Source organism: Ambystoma mexicanum, chromosome 4q, assembly GCF_040938575.1.
Source record: "Ambystoma mexicanum isolate Mex_15411 chromosome 4q, UKY_AmexF1_1, whole genome shotgun sequence".
NCBI classification, from domain to species: Eukaryota; Metazoa; Chordata; class Amphibia; order Caudata; family Ambystomatidae; genus Ambystoma; species Ambystoma mexicanum.
Genome location: NC_090928.1, coordinates 1,259,875,211 through 1,259,897,220, shown reverse-complemented (window position 1 = coordinate 1,259,897,220; position 22,010 = coordinate 1,259,875,211).

Genomic DNA, 22,010 nt, shown 5'->3' with positions numbered 1-22,010 from the left:
TCAGTGTCCCCATGTATTTGCTCTGGAGCTCTCTGTGTTCTCTCTCAGGCTCTCCATGTGCTCGCTCTCAAGCGCTCTGCGTGTTGTCTGTCAGACTTCCAATGTGCTCGCTCGCAAGCATTCTCTGTGCTCTCTCTCAGGCTCTCCATGTGCTAGCTTGCAAGCTCTCTCTGTGTCTCTTTCAGGCTCTCCGGGAGATCCTCTCATGCTCTCCCTGCCTTCTTCGTCAGGCTCTCCATGTGCTCGCTTGCAATCTCTCTGTGTTCTCTTTCAGACTCTCCATGAGCTTGCTGGTAGGCTCGCTTTGTGTTCCCTGTTGGGTTCTCCATGTGCTCGCTCTCAGGCTCTCTCTGTTCTGTCTCTGAGGCAATGCTTCTGCTGTCTCACAGGTTTTCTTTGTGTCCTTTCTCAGGCCCTCCTTATGTCATTTATTGCACTTGAAGATACATCGAAATCATGTGGACATTGAAATAGTCATGCGCACAAGAGTTTTGGAATAGAAGACAGATACAGTACAGTACTGCAGTGCTTCACACGTAACTCTAGCAAGAGCAAAGGCAATAGCAAACAAACATGAAAAGCTGTTGCCATTTTCTAAGCAATGCGGTCACCTTCAACAAAGGGCTATGTTTGAAGGTTAATATCAACTATTGAACACATATACAGGTCATTTCAGACTTTACAAGCAGAGTGGCTGAATGAGTATGACCATTTATAAAGCACAATGTAACGGTGTATTGATAGGTCACCCTCAACCCAGGGAGTTCCTTCCCTTCCCAATCAGGTGTCACACAATAACCGGTTTAATGGCAGCTCTTTATTCAGGCATATCCTACCCTTTGGGTCCCTCCCCCTGAGCTACCAATGAGCTAAGACACAGGCCGGTGTACAGGAAATATACTTGCATTTATTCAGATAATAGGTAATAGAAAATCACACCAAAACATCACACACTACTTTATCTGTGCCATAACACAATACACCTAACTACATAAATAACCTAAAACCTAAATAACTCAAACAATGTGGTTGGGAAAACTTAAATCACAATATTTTACTTCATACAAATTTCAAAATAAATGATCATCAGCACAGGTCCCTGAATAACATCGCTTTACATTTGCAATGCTGTACAATTTCGGTTTTCCTGCGAGCTTTAAATGGTTAGCAGTAAATAAACACAGGGTAATTTAGCAGTGGGTTTTTCAGACACCCCCCACCCCACTTTGGTCTGTGTTGGGGAAGTCGGACAGAAATATTGGAATGATTTGGGATTTGGGATTTGAGACTCTCACCCACCCCCCCTCCCCCGCCACCCCCACTTTAGTCTATGTTGGGGAAGCTGTATGGAAAACATTGGGATGATTTGAGAATTTTCAATTTCAGACCCCCTCCCCTTAAAGGCCTGTGTTAGGGAAATTTGGATACATAGGATTACCCAATTAAATTACAGTCTATAGTTTTCATCGCACACTGGGAATGAGCTTTGTGATTTCAAATTTTAACAAAAATCACCCCATGGTGTTCTGCCAACGGAAATTAATTAAATTAATATTTTTAGTTAAATCAGCTAAGGATCTACACAGTTTGGCCCCCACCCACTATAAAGGGAAAGGATTTAAGGCAATCAGACTCCCCACTTTTTGGTTTCAAATGGTGCAATTGTACTTACATTTAAAACCTCTTTTTAAAGTGCAGGAAAGCCAGATGCATCTCGTGACCTTCTAGAAGGGCAGGGCAGGGGTCTGGTTACTCCACTCTAAAGGATGGTCCCCAGCTCTACACCATAGGACCCAGTCAGCTTTTAGGTCTTCCCAGCAATGGACAGCTCCACCCAGACGCACCTTCAGCAGAATTCACCTTTCGAAGTTTTCTTGTGGCTGTAAGATGGTAAATTTCAGCAGCTCTCTCCCTCATAGTGCATCCACTTAATATACTAGTGATAACACCATCAAGTTTACAATCTTGGGCAGTACCTGGAAAGAGGTCTTGCAAATAGGATTGGACAGTTATCCTTCTTTCTCCTCACAAATCCAGCCCCTCTCTAAGGATTGGTTTAGGAGCCTGGAGCAGATATATGGCAATTCCCATTTGCAATCCCCTTTTGTTTTCATGTCAATCTTTGGGAAAAATCTATTTTTGTAGCAGAACTTCATAATTTATTAGTAACTGCCATAATATACATATATTCACCTTCAGCTACTTATGGGGGATTTAATAAAACGACTGCCCGGTCTGCACTATGTTGCACAGCCGTGTGGAAATTTTCTGATGTTTACACAAAATGTGCTTCGTGCCCATGGGCTTCAGAGCACAAAAAATAACGTGGATGGAACAAACAGAACACACAACAGAAACTAGGTTAAACCACAGTATCAGTTAGAAGATAGAGGTTTACTCTGGGTTAAGATTGAACAGAAGGGTGACAGTCCACTTTTTGAATACCTCAATGGAGGAAGCCCATCTCAGATCGGGCGACAGCTTATTCCAGGCAGAAGGCACCTGACCATCAAAAGTAGTTCCACCGAAGCGCGTCACCTTGTATCTGGGTTGCACCATTTGCTGAGGGTCGTAGGAACGTAAACCACAACCTGGTGGAAGGGTTGTAAGATGATTGACTAGGTATTGCAGGGCCTTGTTGTTACAGCACTTATAACTCAGAGATAGTAACTTGTGTGTAATCCAATGTTTAATAGGGAGCAAATGCAGTTCCCTTCTGGCCTCAGTTATGTGGTCTCTCTTGGGCAGTCCATAAGCAGCCCAGACTGTGCCATTCTGCGTAACTTGGAGTGCCTGGATGTTGGCTTTTGACATACCTGCCAACTAGCTATTACAGTAGTCCGAGTGTGAGTTTATCGGGCGGTGGCTAGTAATTATCTATTTTTGAATTAAATCTAGGGGCGAATGTGGTTCAGCAGTTTGGAAGTGTAGCCACATGCAACATAAATGTGGGCAACCTGCGATTTCATAGTGAACTCAGCATCCAAAATGACACCTAATGTCTTAATGCTCTTGGCCACGCTGATTTTAATTCCTGCAATAAGAACATTTTCATATTCTGGCCAAAGTTTTTTAATTCTTTGGCCAGAAGCTGTGGTCAGTAGTTCAGTTTTCTCTGTATTCAAAACAAGGGAGTTAATAGCCATCCACTCTTGGATGGATTCATAGATGGTATTAATCGCATTCAGGTCCTGGGTGTAACAACTGAACAATTCCAGCATAACCTGGGTATCGTCTGCATAATAGGATTGGACCGTTAACCTTCTTTCTTCTCCCAAATCCAGCCCCTCTCTAAGGATTGATACAGTAGATTGGGGATTTTTGGTGATACCAACCATCTGTGCCCTGCGCTCTTCGAAAAATGGCCGCTGATCGGTAGAGTGACGGAGTAACAACCCCCTACTCCGGTAAAACAGAAAGGTTAGTGGGGTTCGCGGGAACCCCACTCTACTTTAAGATCAAGCGCCACAGGGTAAATAATGAGTGTACACAAAGGGTATTTGAATTTGAAAATTATATTTCAGAAAAAATGCCCTATAAGAGACATGTGTTTCGGCAGATACATCGCCTTTTTCAATCAGGGCTAAGATAGTTTACACAAACAGGTCATAAAACATATTAGTAAGTACAAGACGGTTCGGTGAAATAATAAGCAGTTGAAAAAACAATGTAAAATCAATATTGCAAAAATTAGTGCACAGAGAGACAAGGAAGGGGGAAAAGGGGAGGATTGTTAGGGACGGTAGAGATATCAACAAAGGGGAAAGAAAAGATGAACATCATAATGTTAATTGCAATGTGTGTACAAGTTCAGCTAATTAGAAGCAGATTCTTTGAGGCGAATACAGTTGTCTTATTCATCACACTCGACATCTTACCCGATTTGGTGCAAGCTATAAGTCAAATTCATTGGTTGTTTGGGGGTTGTCATAAATCCCGCCTGTAGGGAAATGTACACATATTACTATGTGGTTTCTTTATGGGTTGCTTATTACAGAGAGTCCATTGGTTGCGGGTGCTGGGTAACATAGGAGTTTACAGACTAATAATTCTGTGATTCAGACTGGGAGTGAAAATAGCGCTTTATCTGTGTTACAAAGACCGTCGGGTTACGGGTTGTGGCAAATGGAGCCAATCTCAGGATCGTGAGACATTTGTTTGTTTTATTACAACATATAGTGGTAATTAATGGGCGGTATGGCAGTGTAGGGGAAGGCAGTCTAGTAAGATCTTGAGAATAATGCAAAAACCGTACATTTGTGGGTTTTAGCTGTTACTAATTACATCCTCGTATTGTGATTCACATTTGTGAATGAAGAAAAACATGCAAGTGTGAGTGAGAAATTCGGGAGGCTATAAGCAAGGTTTACGCGAATTAGGTGCGCTCGTGATTTGCGCAAGTTAGGTGCGCTCGTTGATTAGGGGGCTTAGGGCTTACCTCGCAAGAGGTGGTCTTTCACCCTTGATTCCAGCCCCTGTTTTCACACATCCCCCTACATTCCAGTCATGTACCAGCAAGGTCATCTGCCATGCACAGGAATGAGCTTTGAGAGACTCCAAGTCTGTGGTACACTTGTTTTTCAAACCCTTTTGTGCAAGACACATTTTATTTCCATTGTAAACAGTTGGAATGCACAAACCAGGCTATCAATGAGGGAATCCTTTGTGACGATTGCCCAGAGACTCACCATTTGTCCTTGGCTGAAGGGAACTCACAGATTGCATTTTCTAGCATCAGCCTTTATTCTTTGACATACTGGGCCTCATTACGAGTTTGGCGGTAGCCGTGCTGGAAAGAAACGGCAAGGCTGCCACCAATCTCGTGAATTTACCGGCACCCGGCAATGGGTACGAAAGTGGGCATTCCGACTCTGGCGAACCAAGACCGTCCCCTTAGGGCTCAATGGGAATCGGGAGGTTGGATGCACTGGCACCATTCATGAATGGTGCCGGTGCATCTGACGTGTTGTGCTTGCTGGTGCCGGTCTGCCCGGCAGAAAGGCACCCATGAGCACAACTCAGAGTTTGCTGGTCCGGAAACAACGGTACCGGCAAGCTTACCGGTACCATTGTTTCCAGACCGGCAACCTCGTAATGAGGCCCACTGTGTGTTTGACTGATCAGGGTTCACTTTGTTTTTGCATCAATGAATCTCCTCTTTCTTTTCACACAGCATTGTGTTTTTTTTAAAACATTACAGCTGAAAGAATAGGGCTGGTTCTTTGAGTCCTTAATGTGATACACTTTTAATGATCTACTGTTCGTTTTAATGCTGAAAAATGGGTCTGAATCGTCACAGTGCATCACCTGTTGATGAGTGACAGTTTCAGTGAAAAATGCTGCATTCATGTCTCAGCCAGCAAAGTGATGTGCTTTTCAAATCGACAGTCGATTACATTTTTGTTTTGGGTTTCTCTGGATTTCAACTGCAGAAAGACACCCGCATAATCCACCTAAGTAGGCCTCTTTTCAGCATGCAGGTTTCTGAATACTGGCAGGTCCTTTTCCCAGTGGGCTCTTCAGCTCTGTTGGTTTGAGTCCTTTGATTACACCCCACAACAAGCAAATTACTATGCCAGTTCTTAGCTCTGGGAAGGTCGACATTCAACTGTATTCCATGTGATACAGCAATAGCAAACCTAGTGCAGAGTGCACAGTATTAAAAGTACTAATTACATATATATATAATACATATATAAATTATAGGGCGGGCAGTGGTTGCCTTGAGTTAAAGGAAATCCAAAGATTCTATTGCTAATAACATTTGGCTGGCATGACGGATGTGGATGACATTGTCCAAACAAAAAGTTTACCATACTTTTGCTTGATGCAAGCGATGATCGGGGTAATACCGGGGTAATGCAAAAACAAAATTGCTCAGAAAGCTATTTGGAGGAACATAAAGGATGCAATCTCATCAGGCTAAAGGTGGGGAGGAGGAAAGAGGATACCATGTGAAATTGGAGAGTTAGAAGGTGGTCTAGGGAGCCAGTTTTAGGTAGAACATTTTCAGATCATTGGGGAAAACCAGGGTAATCTTGTGAGATTCCCGGGGCTACAACAGAAGACATGCTCTGAAAAGAAAATGTGTCACATGAACAAAATAGGGAAAGGGGGTGATGGGAGACAGCCAGGGAGGGAAAAAGCAGCTGAAGGGACTGGGGCAGGGCAACATGGAAAGAGGAAGGGGACACTTTGTGAGTTCCTGAGAGGACTGGGAAGAGTTTTTGATTTTCTAATGTTTTCTGATTATCAGTGGAATATGGCGGGTATGAGTAGTTCATTGCTGCTGTATGTGTAGTTCATTGCCATTATCAGGGGGAATATTGGGGGAATCCTGCGGGAATTAGGAGAGAGTGAAAAAAACGAAATTGTTCACCTACGGTTATCAGATCTACTAGGCAATGGATAGTGGGTCTTTGTGCCACTGACCATGGGCAAAGCCCATGACTAGTGAACCCCAAAGTAAGACATTGGTGCAACATGTACAGGGTTACAGCCAAAGGCCATGGCTAGTGGAAGCCAAAGAAACCTATTGGTGCAACATGTACAGGGTCAGAGCCGAAGGCCACGGCTAGTGGAACCCAAAGAAACCTATTGGTGCAACATGTACAGGGTCGGAGCCGAAGGCCACGGCTAGTGGAACCCAAAGAAACCTATTGGTGCAATTGGTGCAAGATGTACAGGGTCGCAGCCGAAGGCGATGGCTAGTGGAACCCAAAGAAACCTATTGGTGCAACATGTACCGGGTCACAGCCGAAGGCCACGGCTAGTGGAACCCAAAGAAACCAATTGGTGCAACATGTACAGGGTCACAGCCGAAGGCCATAGCTAGTGGAACCCAAAGAAACCTGTTGGTGCAACATGTACCGGGTCACAGCCGAAGGCCACGGCTAGTGGAACCCAAAGAAACCAATTGGTGCAACATGTACAGGGTTACAGCCGAAGGCCATGGCTAGTGGAACCCAAAGAAACACATTGGTGCAACATGTACAGGGCCCCAGCTGAAGGCCATGGCTAGTGGAACCCAAAGAACCCTGTTGGTGCAACATGTACAGGGCCCCAGCCGAAGGCCATGGCTAGTTGGTCCCAAATAACTTATTGCTTCAACAAGTACAGTGGCTAAGGCCGAAGCCCATGGCTACTGGGCCCAAAAGACAATAAAGTATAACAAAACCCTTTCCATTGTGTGAAAAACGTAACAAAACCTTTGTAATTCAGTGAAAAAACCTTTGTTAAGAGAGAGTTAAGGTGATCAGATTTAACACAACAAAACCCTTGAAATTGAGCACTCGCATTCGAAGCAAGTCCACCTTAACGTTGCGCCCCCTGTTGTTGCGCATTTGACCACAATGATGGCATTACAGATGGCATCACTGATGACATCACTGATGAAAGCCATGCCTAGTGGGCCCAAAGAAACCTATTGGTGCAACATGTACGAAGCAAGACACTCTGGCGCAGCGTTTTGGACGCCGATTGTTTTCGTCGCAGTGTTTTTGGCGCAGGTCCCTTTTAGGCACGCCCATCAGGGCACATGGATCTGCGCGCTGAGATATTTATGTTTTACTTAAATACATTGTCACCCAAAGCACAGGAAAATGCAGTGCTTTGGTTGACAGTATGTTTAAGCCAACAGTAGACGCTCAGCACATGGAGCGTGCACTGTCAGTGCACGCTCCATGCAGACATAGGTTGCTCTGCCCTGCAAACAATAACATGCGGGACACAGCAACCTACTTCTGCATGGAGCGTGCACTCATAGTAGGCCATGCAAACCTAAGGGTGCAACATGTACCGTGGCCACAGCCAAAGGCCGTGGCTAGTGGGCCCCACAGAAATTTATTGATGCACCATGTACAGTGGCCACGGTCGAAGGCCATGGCTAGTGGGCCCAAAGAAACTATAGTATAAAACAAAACTTGAAATAATGTGATGCTATCATTGTGGTCATATGCTGTGCAAATTTAAGGTGGACTTGCTTCAAATGCGAGTGCTGAATTTCGAGGGCAAGGGTTTTGTTACATTAAATCTGATCGCATTAATTCTCTCTTAACAAAGGTTTTTTCATTGTATATAGTGGCGGACCAGAAGATGGAGTCAGACACATGTTGGACATTTCTTGGGCTTTTTTATTGAAATAATTACAAAAAACCTAACTCGCCAACTCATCTAAGGGACTGATCCCTACCTATCCAAACTAGATAAGGGTGCCCGTCTGTCATCAAAAGTCCAAATCAAATATACACATAGCCAAAGACTACTTCTACCTGACCCTACCACTAGAACTAATTACTAAAGATGGCCGGAACATATATCTTCTGGGGATGTATGTTAAAAAAATGTATCCCAGAAGATCGAATTACAAAACCACAGAGCCCACTTGCCCGCATTTTGTAATTTGATCTTTTGGGGTTTCGCCTGTTTGTCCCCCGGAATGCCTCTAATGTGTGCAGGGGACACCTCCTCAAGCCCCGCAGCTGATAATACTGAACTGGGAGAGCAGGGGGCACCCCGCAACCCCTGCTCCTCTGTTCGGTATTTTGGGTACATTCAGCATTTTAGATTCTATCTTTTCGTTCATTACCATCTTCGGGGACCTTACCTTTGGCCCGGTTTCCTGGACTTCAGTTCAAGGTTCTTCCAATTTTGACCAGTTCTGTAAATTCAACCACCTTCCTAGCGTATATTTATCACATCCTCTTTCATGAGCGTTTGCCGATCGTGGTACATATTAGTACGTCGGATATCCCGGAGTTTGTGAGACCTATAGATATTCTGAATGTCCTTCTGACGGTCTTTCTGTGTATAATCTCTAACACTTCTTCCTTTTAATTTGAGTTCTTCTGACTCTTTCCATTTGACTCTGTCTCTGTTGGGGTTCAGTATACCCTTTTTAAAGGTGTAGCAACTGGGGCATCTCCCCTGCCCCCCAGCCCTCCTTGCTTTGTCTGGGATTGGAACTTGTGCTTAATTCAGAGGGTTTCGCAAAGTCTCTAAATTATACTTTGCAACTTTCCTGGTGCTTCACAATATATAGGGTTGTGCTTTCTCCATCACCCAGTCAATATTGCAGTTCCTTTCCTGTAATGCATGTAGTCCCTGTTACCTCACTCCAGTAGGCTTACCTCCCTAGCCGGGTCTAAGGGCGAGTACTCCAGCAGGCTTACCTCCCTAGCCTTACATGGGGTGGCTCTCCCCTGGGTGTAAGGGCGAGTACTCCAGCAGGCTTACCTCCCTAGCCTTACATGGGGTGGCTCTCCCCTGGGTGTAAGGGCGAGTACTCCAGCAGGCTTACCTCCCTAGCCTTACATGGGGTGGCTCTCCCCTGGGTGTAAGGGCGAGTACTCCAGCAGGCTTACCTCCCTAGCCTTACATGGGGTGGCTCTCCCCTGGGTGTAAGGGCGAGTACTCCAGCAGGCTTACCTCCCTAGCCTTACATGGGGTGGCTCTCCCCTGGGTGTAAGGGCGAGTACTCCAGCAGGCTTTCCTCCCTAGCCTTACATGGGGTGGCTCTCCCCTGGGTGTAAGGGCGAGTACTCCAGCAGGTTTACCTCCCTAGCCTTACATGGGGCGGCTCTCCCCTGGGTGTAAGGGCGAGTACTCCAGCAGGCTTACCTCCCTAGCCTTACATGGGGCGGCTCTCCCCTGGGTGTAAGGGCGAGTACTCCAGCACGCTTACCTCCCTAGCTTTACATGGGGCGGCTCTCCCCTGGGTGTAAGGGCGAGTACTCCAGCAGGCTTACCTCCCTAGCCTTACATGGGGTGGCTCTCCCATGGGTGTAAGGGTGAGTACTCCAGATTGGTCACTATATATACTTGACCTTCTGGTTCCATGTGATTTGACTGAAAAAAAATGAGGGAAGGATTTTTTACAGAAAGAATATGAATCGAAAAAATCACTGATTTTTTTATTTTTGTTATTTGGGCCCTCCGCACTCCACCCTCCCCAAGTCCCCTGTTTGCATATGTTAATAACCCCATTGAAACACCTCCCCTCCCGTTTGAACCCCTTACCCCATATATATATTTTTTAAAATGCGATGTTTTTTCGTTGTTTTCATTTTGGTAAAAAAGGACCACCAGGGGGCGCCGAGATGCACTGACGCATCCGCACTGGTCTCCTCCGAAGGGCGCTGTAAGTGGGACCTGAGCCCCCCCCGGACCCCCAGGAGTGCAGTGCCGACCCCCCCCCCACGGATCAACGACACAGCGGTGCCCCCGCGGCCCCAACTCCGATCTCCCGGCGTGGAGATTTCACTGAGTTCGGACCCTCGGAGAGAGGAGGGAGAAGGAGCTCCGCCTTCCCCCGCGCCGCGGCTCCGCAGGAAGTAACGGAGAGCCGCGGCTCGGATAGGCCCCGCGGGTGCTGTCCCCCTCCGCGTTGAACTTTCTCGGGGCGGACCCTTCCTTTTTTCGGGGCAGATCCTGCCTTCTTGGGGCCCCGAGCAGAGCCACACAGGATCTCGGGCAGTGCCAGCCTTCCCCAGCACCGCGGCCCCTAGAGCGGGGCGCCGCCAAGTCGTGGCCTACGCGAAGCTTCCATCTCAGCCGGACGGCGCGGAAGAGCGCCCCCCCTCTGCCCCCCCTGGCCTTCTGAGCTTGGGAGCCCTCCTGAATCCGGGCGGGTTTGCGCAGTGCTCTGGGCTGCACCCCGCTTCACTGGGGTGCTGCATGCTGGGCCTCCCCCGAGCCCACCGCCGGACTGTGGAGCTGGCGCAGAAGCGCACTCAGGAGGCGCGGCCTGCCCTCCTGGAATTTATCAACCCCATCGACGGCCACGGAGCCAGTCTTCATCGGAGGCCCCCAAGGGTAGGGGCCCCCACAAAGGTGCCCACGACGATCCCTACACCCCTCCTCAGGCAGGCCTTCTCTACACAGCTTGGGAACCGCACGACGGGAGCTTAGGGGCGAGGGTGCCCCAAATCGACAACCTGCAACCAGCGCCACGGAGAAAAGGGTACCCCCCTGGGTCCCCCGCAGCATTTCTGGAATGACCACAAAGAACGCCAATACTGTGGCGACTTGAATCAGACTCGGGACGAGGAGCGATGGGCCCGTATCGGCTGTGCCTCGGAGACCTGGCTTGAGCGACCTCCCGCCTCAACAGTGAGTACAACGCCGAGGCCGTATACAGGATAGACCCCCCGCTGCCCTCCCCCGGGCATAGTCTGGTAACCCGGCGGTACTGCCCATTGGGCCTAGGGCACTGGGGAAAAGATCCCGTGGTGTTGGTCGGGGGAGGCCTATGAACTGGAAGGAATCCCTGCAGAGATTTCGACGTAAACCTTCAGGCTCGCCAACCCGCCCGGAGATGGCGGCCCCGGCACCCCTGGACATGTCTGACACTAGCACGGTCACCAGAGGCATGGCGGCCCTCCTGGAGGAAATAAGAGGTTTCAGAGCAGACATAACGCTACGGCTGGATACCCTGGATAAAAAAGTGGACAACATAGACGACAGGGTCCAAGCGCTTGAAAATAACACGGCCTCGAATGACATTTTCAAGACGCAATTCGACATGCGCCTATCGGAACTTGAGAGGAGAGAAGAGAAATGCTCCCTGAAATTGGATGATCTGGAAAACAGGGAACGGCGCTGTAATCTTCGCTTTCTGGGGTTCCCGGAACGGGAGGGTGAAACGCAAATGGACATAATCAAAGCTGTGAACGCAGTGGTTGGGTCTCTCTTCGAGGGGGCGAACACGAATGAACCCACAATTGACAGAGCCCACAGGGCGGGAGCGATCAACAGAAGCCCCAGGTCCATTCTTGTGCGTTTCCATTACTTCACGGAGAAGAACAAAATACTGGAACTGGCGCGTAAGAGGGGCCCGGTGGACTGGGAGGGAGCCCGGATCTCGGTGTATCAGGATCTGTCCGCCTTCACCCTGGCGAGACGCCGCCTCTGTTCCCCGCTGACGAAAATGCTCCAAGCCAAGGGGGCCCGATACAGGTGGGGATACCCTTTTTCGCTCTCCTTTGAACTGGATGGGTATAAGTATGCCCTGGTCACGGAGGATGACATTCGCAGGGTGTCGGGCGAACTTCTCGGAGAACCAAACGTGGAGGGGGAGGACCAAGAACGTGGAAGAGAGCCCGTCGGACCCGGGAGAATCAAGGCTTCTCAGGAGAGACGTAAAGTCCGAGGCCACAGGAAATTCAGGAGAGTGGCTCCGGCATCCCCGGGGCAACCTGACACTTGAGGAATCCCAGGATACTTCACGGTCAAGTTTGACTTCCATGTCTTTGGGGGAAACACTGTGATCATTTGTATTCTGAACATGATAAGGGGGGGGGCTCAAGTTGGGGTTTTAGGATAGTTTAAGAGCCCGGAGGAAGGAGACAATGGTGGCCTGGCTCAGCGACAAGATGAAGCCGCTGGTCTACCAGGCGTTCAGGGGGGAGGGGGTAGGGGGGAAGGAAAGGTTGGGGTTAGTTCGAGGGGATTCTAATGGGGCCAAGCCAAGTTTTCTGGTCTGTTTTGTAACGGTGGTTTTGTTATTGGATTATAGCGGGAGGTGGAAGCACTGTGAGAGCGCTGGAATTATTCGTCCCGAGAAGGGAGACATGGGCTCTTACCATTGCTATGATGGATGATTCCTTGCAATATTTGACAGTGGGTTCGCTAAATGTGCGGGGACTCAACTCTCCCACCAAAAGGTCCTTGCTGGTAAGGGAATTCACAAGGCTCCGGCTCCATTTCTTATTTGTACAAGAAACACATTGGGTTCGGGACAGGGAACCAAAGCTGAGAGCTAAGGCTATTGAACAGGTCTATGCAGCGTCCTTCCGGGCCAAGAAACGGGGAGTGGCCCTATTGGTTTCCCCCGGGGCTCGTTTCGTTCTCAAAGCCCAAAGGTCAGACCCGGAAGGACGATACATCATGGTTAAGGGGGAGGTGAGGGGTCGGCTGTTCACCATGGTCGGTATCTATGCTCCGAATGAGGCGCAAGATGTCTTTTGGATGGGGATGAGAGAGAAAATCGTAGCTTTCTCCGAGGGTACTTTACTGGTCGGGGGGGATTTTAATATGGTTCTCTGCCCTGATAGAGATAGGAGTTCGCCCAATCCACACCCCAACCAACGCCTCCAAAAAAAACTGGCCGTGGCATTTCAATCAGTTAACGACGATCTGGGCTTGAGCGACACGCACCACACAGACAAAGATCGAGACCCTGACTTCACTTTTTTCTCGAAACATCATGCCACTTTCTCCCGCATTGATCACATCTTGGTGGACGCCACGGTCCGGGGCGAAGTCACCGAATCAGGGGTAGAGGTGGTTCCCTGGACAGACCACGACATGGTTAGAATAAAAATGGGTGTGCCCCTGGCCCCGCCACCCGGGTCCTTATGGAGGTGTAACGACCTCCTTCTACATGACAAAGAGGTGCGACAATCCCTCCTTACAGCCATTACTGAATACTTCTCTATCAATGACAACGGGGAGGTCGGAGTCATGGGGGTTTGGGAGGCATTCAAGGCGACCATTAGAGGCATTCTCATCGGGACAGGTTCAAGAAAAAAGAGGGAGAGGGGACAGGAGGAGGCACAGTTGAGGAAAAAGATAGAGGCTATCCAACCTGGTGGGAAACTAAAAACACAAATGTTCCCCGGGAAGTGGGAGGAACTCCAAAGGTTGCGCTCAAGCCTGGCAGATCTCCAGGTTGGACAAACGGAAAAAAAGCTGTCCTTCCTGAAACAGAAGTACATGGAAAAGGGGGAAAAGGCTGATAAAATACTTGCTTGGAGGCTCCGGGAGCTCAGACATAGTAGGAGGGTTAATTCCATCCGGCCACCGGGAGGGGAGCCAACTGCAAGGGACAGCAAAATAGCTGAACACTTTCGGCACTATTATGAACGCTTATACAGCTCGGAATACACAGGGGACGGAACCGAGATCGATAGTTTCTTGGACTCTTTCCCGATTCCCGGCCTCTCACCTGAAAAGGCAGACATATTGGATCTCCCTGTATCTCCAGAGGAGATAATAGATACCATATCCTCCTTGAAGAGTGGAACAGCCCCAGGCGACGATGGGTTTACAGTCAAATTCTATAAGACTTTCCGATCCACGCTAGCCCCGTTTATGTCCAAAATGTTCAACTCGGCACTTGACCAGGGCACCCTCCCACCTTCAATGATGTCAGCACTGATAGTAGTAATCCCTAAAGAGGGGAAGGACCCTTCCCAGTGTCAATCATATCGCCCCATTTCCCTTCTCAACGTGGATGTCAAGATCCTGGCCAAACTTCTGGCGAACAGGCTGGCAAAACTCCTCCCTTCACTTATACACGGAGATCAGGTAGGGTTCATCCCGGGACGCCAGGGGTCCGATAACATACGAAAGACCCTAGACCTCATGCACGAGGCCTCTAGGCAGGGGGAAGAGGGCTACCTGCTAGCGCTAGATTCAGAGAAGGCCTTTGACCGTGTCGAGTGGCCTTATATGGGCAAAGTTCTCCAGAAAATGGGCCTTGGGGAGAATTTTTGTAGATGGGTCTCCACACTATATAATACTCCCACTGCAAGAGTTCTGGTTAACGGCGGTACGTCGGAACCCTTGGCTCTGTCTAGAGGAACCCGGCAAGGCTGTCCCCTTTCCCCCCTTCTATACGCTCTGGCAATGGAGCCACTGGCCATCGCGATCAGAGCGGACTGTGGAATTACGGGGATACGCTGTGGTGACTGCGATTTTAAACTTTCACTATTTGCCGACGATATCTTGGGGTACCTGACCAACCTCCAGGTCTCTCTACCCAGATTATTTGATCTTATAAACCACTATGGGGCCTTCTCGGGGCTTAAGATAAACACCTCCAACTCTAGTATTATGCCAATGGGTCTCGGGGACAAAGACATTGGGGATCGCTCGGAATTCCTGGGAGTAAGGATAGAACGTGTATCCACCAGGTATTTGGGCACTAGCATTCCTAGGAACCTTTCGCTGCTATATCAGTATAACTTCCCAGAGATCCTGGCCAAAATCAGCAGTGACCTCAAACGCTGGGCTCCCCTTACACTCTCCTGGTTTGGCCGTATGGTAACGGTTAAAATGAACATACTGCCTCGCCTCCTGTATCTCTTTGCAGCCCTCCCTGTGGTCATTCCTGAATCCTTCTTCGAGGTTCTACAGGCCCGCGTCCTCCAGTTTATATGGGACGGGAGAAGACCAAGAGTCAAATTTTCCACCCTGACTCTGCCGAAATCTCATGGTGGATTTGCCCTCCCCGACTTCAGATTATACTATAAAGCAGCTCAGCTCCGGGTGATGATGGAGCACATGCGAGAGGATATGAAGACATACTGGACATATATAGAAGATGTCCACACACACCCTAAAAAAGTTAGAGATCTGTTATGGGCCTCCCCCAGAACCATCCCCTCCTATCTCAGAGAACACCCCACACTGGCAGTCTTATGGACACTCTGGAAGCCGAATAAAGATAACAAAATGCTGTCGTCCTGGCCGGCCCCTTTAACGTCACTATGGGGTCCCCCTATCAACCTAGACACCAGAGGCTTCCGCGACACGCAAGCCTGGTCAGACATGGGGTTGGAGAGAGTTTCCCAGCTCTCCCGTGAGGAGGGCTTCATTGACTACGAACAATTGACCGAAGCACTGGGGGATAAACCACCAACGATCTTTGAGTACTTGCGTTTGAAGGGGATTCTGACCCATCCTCGGTGGGCTGACAATCTAACCCGCCCCCTCACCCCCTTTAAAGAAGTATTAACTAAAAGTGTCACTCGAAAGGGCTCCCTGTCCAAGTTCTATAGTACCTTGATAACGGCTAATCTGGAGGGGAGGCAGCCCTTCAAAGGTATATGGGAAGAAAGGCTGGGCATGGCATTAGATGATCATACATGGAGGGCAGTTTTCAAAACCATATTTACTGGTACTTTGTACACTGCAGCCATGGAGCATACTTTCAAGATTCTCCACTCCTGGCATCGCCCCCCAGACACCCTCTCCAAAATGTTCGCGGAAGTATCCCCCTACTGTCCTAGGCTATGTCACCAAAGAGGCACATGGTTCCATATGTGGTGGGGATGCCCGGTTATTCAGGTGTTCTGGTCGGAGCTTCTCAGCTGGATTAAGGATATAGAGGGATTCTGTCCAACGCTTCTCCCCTTAGAAATCCTCCTGCGTACTCCCATGCCGGAGACGGAACAAACTGCATTCCCAAGGGTCATCGGGGCCATGCTGAGGGCGGGGAGGCTAGCACTGGCCCAAAAGTGGAAAAGCGCTTTTGCACCAACCAAGGAGGAGTGGCTCGGTAAATTAAGGGCTATATTCACTTATGAAAAACTTACTGCAGTAAAAAACGATAGAGTCTTGGAGTTCTCACAGGAATGGACAGCAGTTCTCCTTCACAATGACTGTGTCTCTATGCGACTGTAATGATGGATCCCAATATGTATCTCCCGGGCTCACCCCAGCGCCGGCCCTAGAACGGGAGACTGCCCAACATTTTGCTTGGATCCATGCTGCTCCCACGATGTCAAATTGTATAACAAATGCATATAACGATGTTCAAAAGTTCTCACTGTTGCTTCCGTAAACTGCAAAAACCTCAAAGCTTGGTATGTTGCAAAGTTGGGGGGGAGGGGAGGGTGGGGGGTGGGGGAAGGGAATTATGTTGAAAAAAGTTGGGGGGGGGGGCGGGAGGGGAGTAAAAAGTAAAAAATTCTGTCAGTTATGTTGGCCTGGTGTATTCCTGGTAGGGATTGCTCGTGCACCCTACCTTATTTGTATTATGTCAATAAAAACAAAGTTAAAAAAAAAAGAAAATGTTTTCGTTCAAATCACTGGATAGGAAACCTTCTGCATCAGGCACCAAGCCCACTAAGCTACCCGGCCAGCCCATTGAGGAAAGCCTAGAGTGTTTGCTTGTATTTTATTGCACAGCTAGTACACATGTATTTTTATAGGCCAGCATGGTCTGAATGCATGTATTGCTCAAAGAGAAGGAATGTTTGTGTAAGGCCACAGTGTTGGACATTCTTTCTTGCTCAGACCGTTATATAAAAACCAGAACAATGTTTGAATGTATTTTTTCATATGGAAAGAGCCTCCCTATTTATGATGGTGAGTTACCATTTACTGCCACTGCTACTCCATGTATTCCCTGACAGACGCACTCACACACAAACATGATAAGACAGTAGTCGGCCATTAAATGCATTTCAATGCAAGGAATTCATTTATGCAAAGGGGTGAAAGGTTTATATCTGCCTAAGGCAGTTACACATGGTTTTCTACTTTGATAATGTATGCATAAGATCACGCCACATCAAGTGTAGGTTATTGGCTGGTACTAGCACCTCTGGTGCTCACCTAGGGTCAGCTGGCCAGAGCCAACCCTTCTCTGATCTCTAGGCTTCATGACAGCAGCTAGAAATAAGCTCTCCATCTGTTTATCTACTTCTCAGTGTCGGCACATTACAGCAAGATGCAGGCCCCGTTTGTCTACAGCTGCGGAAATCAGTCGCAGGCGCCTGTGGGGTGCATAGATTATAATGGAAAGGTAAAGGAATGCAGGCAGGGGTTTAGTAGCTGCATATTATGAATGGACAGCAGCCGGCTGGGAGCTGAAACAGCAACTGTCCGCTGAAAAGCAATGAAGCACTTTTTGTTAGTAAGAAGCTCATCTAGTCACACCCAGAGCAAAATGGCGACCAGATGATAGAAATGCTGCTGGCTACTGCCAGGCGGGCGGGAGGTGATGGCTTGAGGGGGCCAGCAAAGACAGTGTGTAACAAAACGCACATTTAATGTATTGAAGTTAAGAAGTATTTTGCTATGTCATAAGAATGCCAACCTAGGGCAGCTGCTTGCGGCTCCCTGAGGCTCGAAGCCCATTTTAACTGAAAGACTTGAAAGGCCCGGATACTGTCCCTGCTCACAATGCTGAATGGTATTATGAGTGTGATTCGTAGTATTGTATTTATTGAGTGGGGATGAAGCTTCGAGAAGCAACAGGGCGCTTTACAGAGGTAAACACCAATACAGATACACAACGGAGAGCTTTACAGAGGTGTACACCAATACAGATACACACCGGAGGGCTTTACAGAGGTATACACCAATACAGGTACACAACGGAGCGCTTTACAGAGGTGTACACCAATACAGATACACAACGGAGGGCTTTACAGAGGTATACACCAATACAGATACACAACGGAGAGCTTCACAGAGGTAAACACCAATACAGATACACAACGGAGAGCTTTACAGAGGTAAACACCAATACAGGTACACAACGGAGGGCTTTACAGAGGTATACACCAATACAGATACACAACGGAGGGCTTTACAGAGGTATACACCAATACAGATACACAACGGAGGGCTTTACAGAGGTATACACCAATACAGATACACAACAGGGCGCTTTACAGAGGTAAACACCAATACAGACACACAACAGGGCGCTTTACAGAGGTAAACACCAATACAGACACACAACAGGGCGCTTTACAGAGGTAAACACCAATACAGACACACAACGGAGAGCTTTACAGAGGTATACACCAATACAGGTACACAAGGGAGCGCTTTACAGAGGTGTACACCAATACAGATACACAACGGAGGGCTTTACAGAGGTATACACCAATACAGATACACAACGGAGAGCTTTACAGAGGTAAACACCAATACAGATACACAACGGAGAGCTTTACAGAGGTAAACACCAATACAGGTACACAACGGAGAGCTTTACAGAGGTAAACACCAATACAGGTACACAAGGGAGGGCTTTACAGAGGTATACACCAATACAGATACACAACGGAGGGCTTTACAGAGGTATACACCAATACAGATACACAACGGAGGGCTTTACAGAGGTAAACACCAATACAGATACACAACAGGGCGCTTTACAGAGGTAAACACCAATACAGACACACAACAGGGCGCTTTACAGAGGTAAACACCAATACAGACACACAACGGAGAGCTTTACAGAGGTATACACCAATACAGATACACAACGGAGGGCTTTACAGAGGTATACACCAATACAGATACACAACGGAGGGCTTTACAGAGGTAAACACCAATACAGATACACAACGGAGGGCTTTACAGAGGTATACACCAATACAGATACACAACGGAGGGCTTTACAGAGGTAAACACCAATACAGATACACAACGGAGGGCTTTACAGAGGTATACACCAATACAGATACACAACGGAGGGCTTTACAGAGGTATACACCAATACAGATACACACCGGAGGGCTTTACAGAGGTATACACCAATACAGATACACACCGGAGGGCTTTACAGAGGTAAACACCAATACAGATACACAACGGAGGGCTTTACAGAGGTACACACCAATACAGATACACAACGGAGGGCTTTACAGAGGTAAACACCAATACAGATACACAACGGAGAGCTTTACAGAGGTACACACCAATACAGATACACAACGGAGGGCTTTACAGAGGTAAACACCAATACAGGCACACAACGGAGAGCTTTACAGAGGTATACACCAATACAGATACACAACGGAGGGCTTTACATAGGTAAACACCAATACAGATACACAACGGAGGGCTTTACAGATGTATACACCAATACAGACACACAACAGGGCGCTTTACAGAGGTAAACACCAATACAGATACACAACGGAGCGCTTTACAGATGTATACACCAATACAGATACACAATGGAGCGCTTTACAGATGTATACACCAATACAGACACACAACAGGGCGCTTTACAGAGGTAAACACCAATACAGACACACAACGGAGGGCTTTACAGAGGTATACACCAATACAGATACACAACGGAGGGCTTTACAGAGGTATACACCAATTCAGATACACAATGGAGCGCTTTACAGATGTATACACCAATACAGATACACAACAGGGCGCTTTACAGAGGTAAACACCAATACAGACACACAACAGGGCGCTTTACAGAGGTAAACACCAATACAGACACACAACAGGGCGCTTTACAGAGGTAAACACCAATACAGACACACAACGGAGAGCTTTACAGAGGTATACACCAATACAGATACACAACGGAGGGCTTTACAGAGGTATACACCAATACAGATACACACCGGAGGGCTTTACAGAGGTATACACCAATACAGATACACACCGGAGGGCTTTACAGAGGTATACACCAATACAAATACACAACAGGGCGCTTTACAGAGGTAAACACCAATACAGATACACAACAGGGCGCTTTACAGAGGTAAACACCAATACAGACGCACAACGGAGGGCTTTACAGAGGTATACAGCAGTACAGATACACAACAGGGCGCTTTACAGAGGTAAACACCAATACAGACGCACAACAGAGGGCTTTACAGAGGTATACACCAATACAGATACACAACGGAGGGCTTTACAGAGGTATACACCAATACAGTCGCACAACGGAGGGCTTTACAGAGGTATACACCAATACAGATAAACAACGGAGGGCTTTACAGAGGTACACACCAATACAGATACACAACGGAGGGCTTTACAGAGGTACACACCAATACATATACACAACGGAGAGCTTTACAGAGGTATACACCAATACAGATACACAACGGAGGGCTTTACAGAGGTATACACCAATACAGATACACAACGGAGGGCTTTACAGAGGTATACAGCAGTACAGATGCACAATGGAGCGCTTTACAGAGGTAAACACCAATACAGATGCACAACGGAGGGCTTTACAGAGGTATACACCAATACAGACACACAACGGAGGGCTTTACAGAGGTATACACCAAAACAGATACACAACGGAGAGCTTTACAGAGGTATACACCAATACAGATACACAACGGAGGGCTTTACAGAGGTATACAGCAGTACAGATGCACAATGGAGCACTTTACAGATGTATACACCAATACAGATACACAACGGAGGGCTTTACAGAGGTATACACCAATACAGATACACAACAGCGCGCTTTAAATAAGTATACACCAATACAGGCACACAACGGAGGGCTTTACAGAGGTAAACACCAATACATATACACAACGGAGGGCTTTACAGAGGTATACACCAATACAGATACACAACAGCGCGCTTTACATAAGTATACACCAATACAGATACACAACGGAGGGCTTTACAGAGGTAAACACCAATACAGATACACAACGGAGGGCTTTACAGAGGTATACACCAATACAGACGCACAATGGAGGGCTTACCAGAGGTATACAGCAGTACAGATGCACAATGGAGCGCTTTACAGATGTATACACCAATACAGATACACAATGGAGGGCTTTACAGATGTATACAGCAGTACAGATGCACAATGGAGCGCTTTACAGATGTATACACCAATACAGATACACAACGGAGGGCTTTACAGAGGTATACACCAATACAGATACACACCAGAGGGCTTTACATAGGTATACACCAATACAGATACACAACAGAGGGCTTTACAGAGGTATACACCAATACAGATACACAACGGAGGGCTTTACAGAGGTATACAGCAGTACAGATGCACAATGGAGAGTTTTACAGAGGTATACACCAATACAGATACACAACAGCGCGCTTTACATAAGTATACACCAATACAGATACACAACGGAGGGCTTTACAGAGGTAAACACCAATACAGATACACAATGGAGGGCTTTACAGAGGTATACACCAATACAAATACACAACAGCGCGCTTTACATAAGTATACACCAATACAGATACACAACGGAGGGCTTTACAGAGGTATACACCAATACAGATACACACCAGAGGGCTTTACATAGGTAAACACCAATCCAGATACACAACAGAGGGCTTTACAGAGGTATACACCAATACAGATACACAACGGAGGGCTTTACAGAGGTATACACCAATACAGATACACAACGGAGGGCTTTACAGAGGTATACAGCAGTACAGATGCACAATGGAGGGCTTTACATAAGTATACACCAATACAGGCACACAACGGAGGG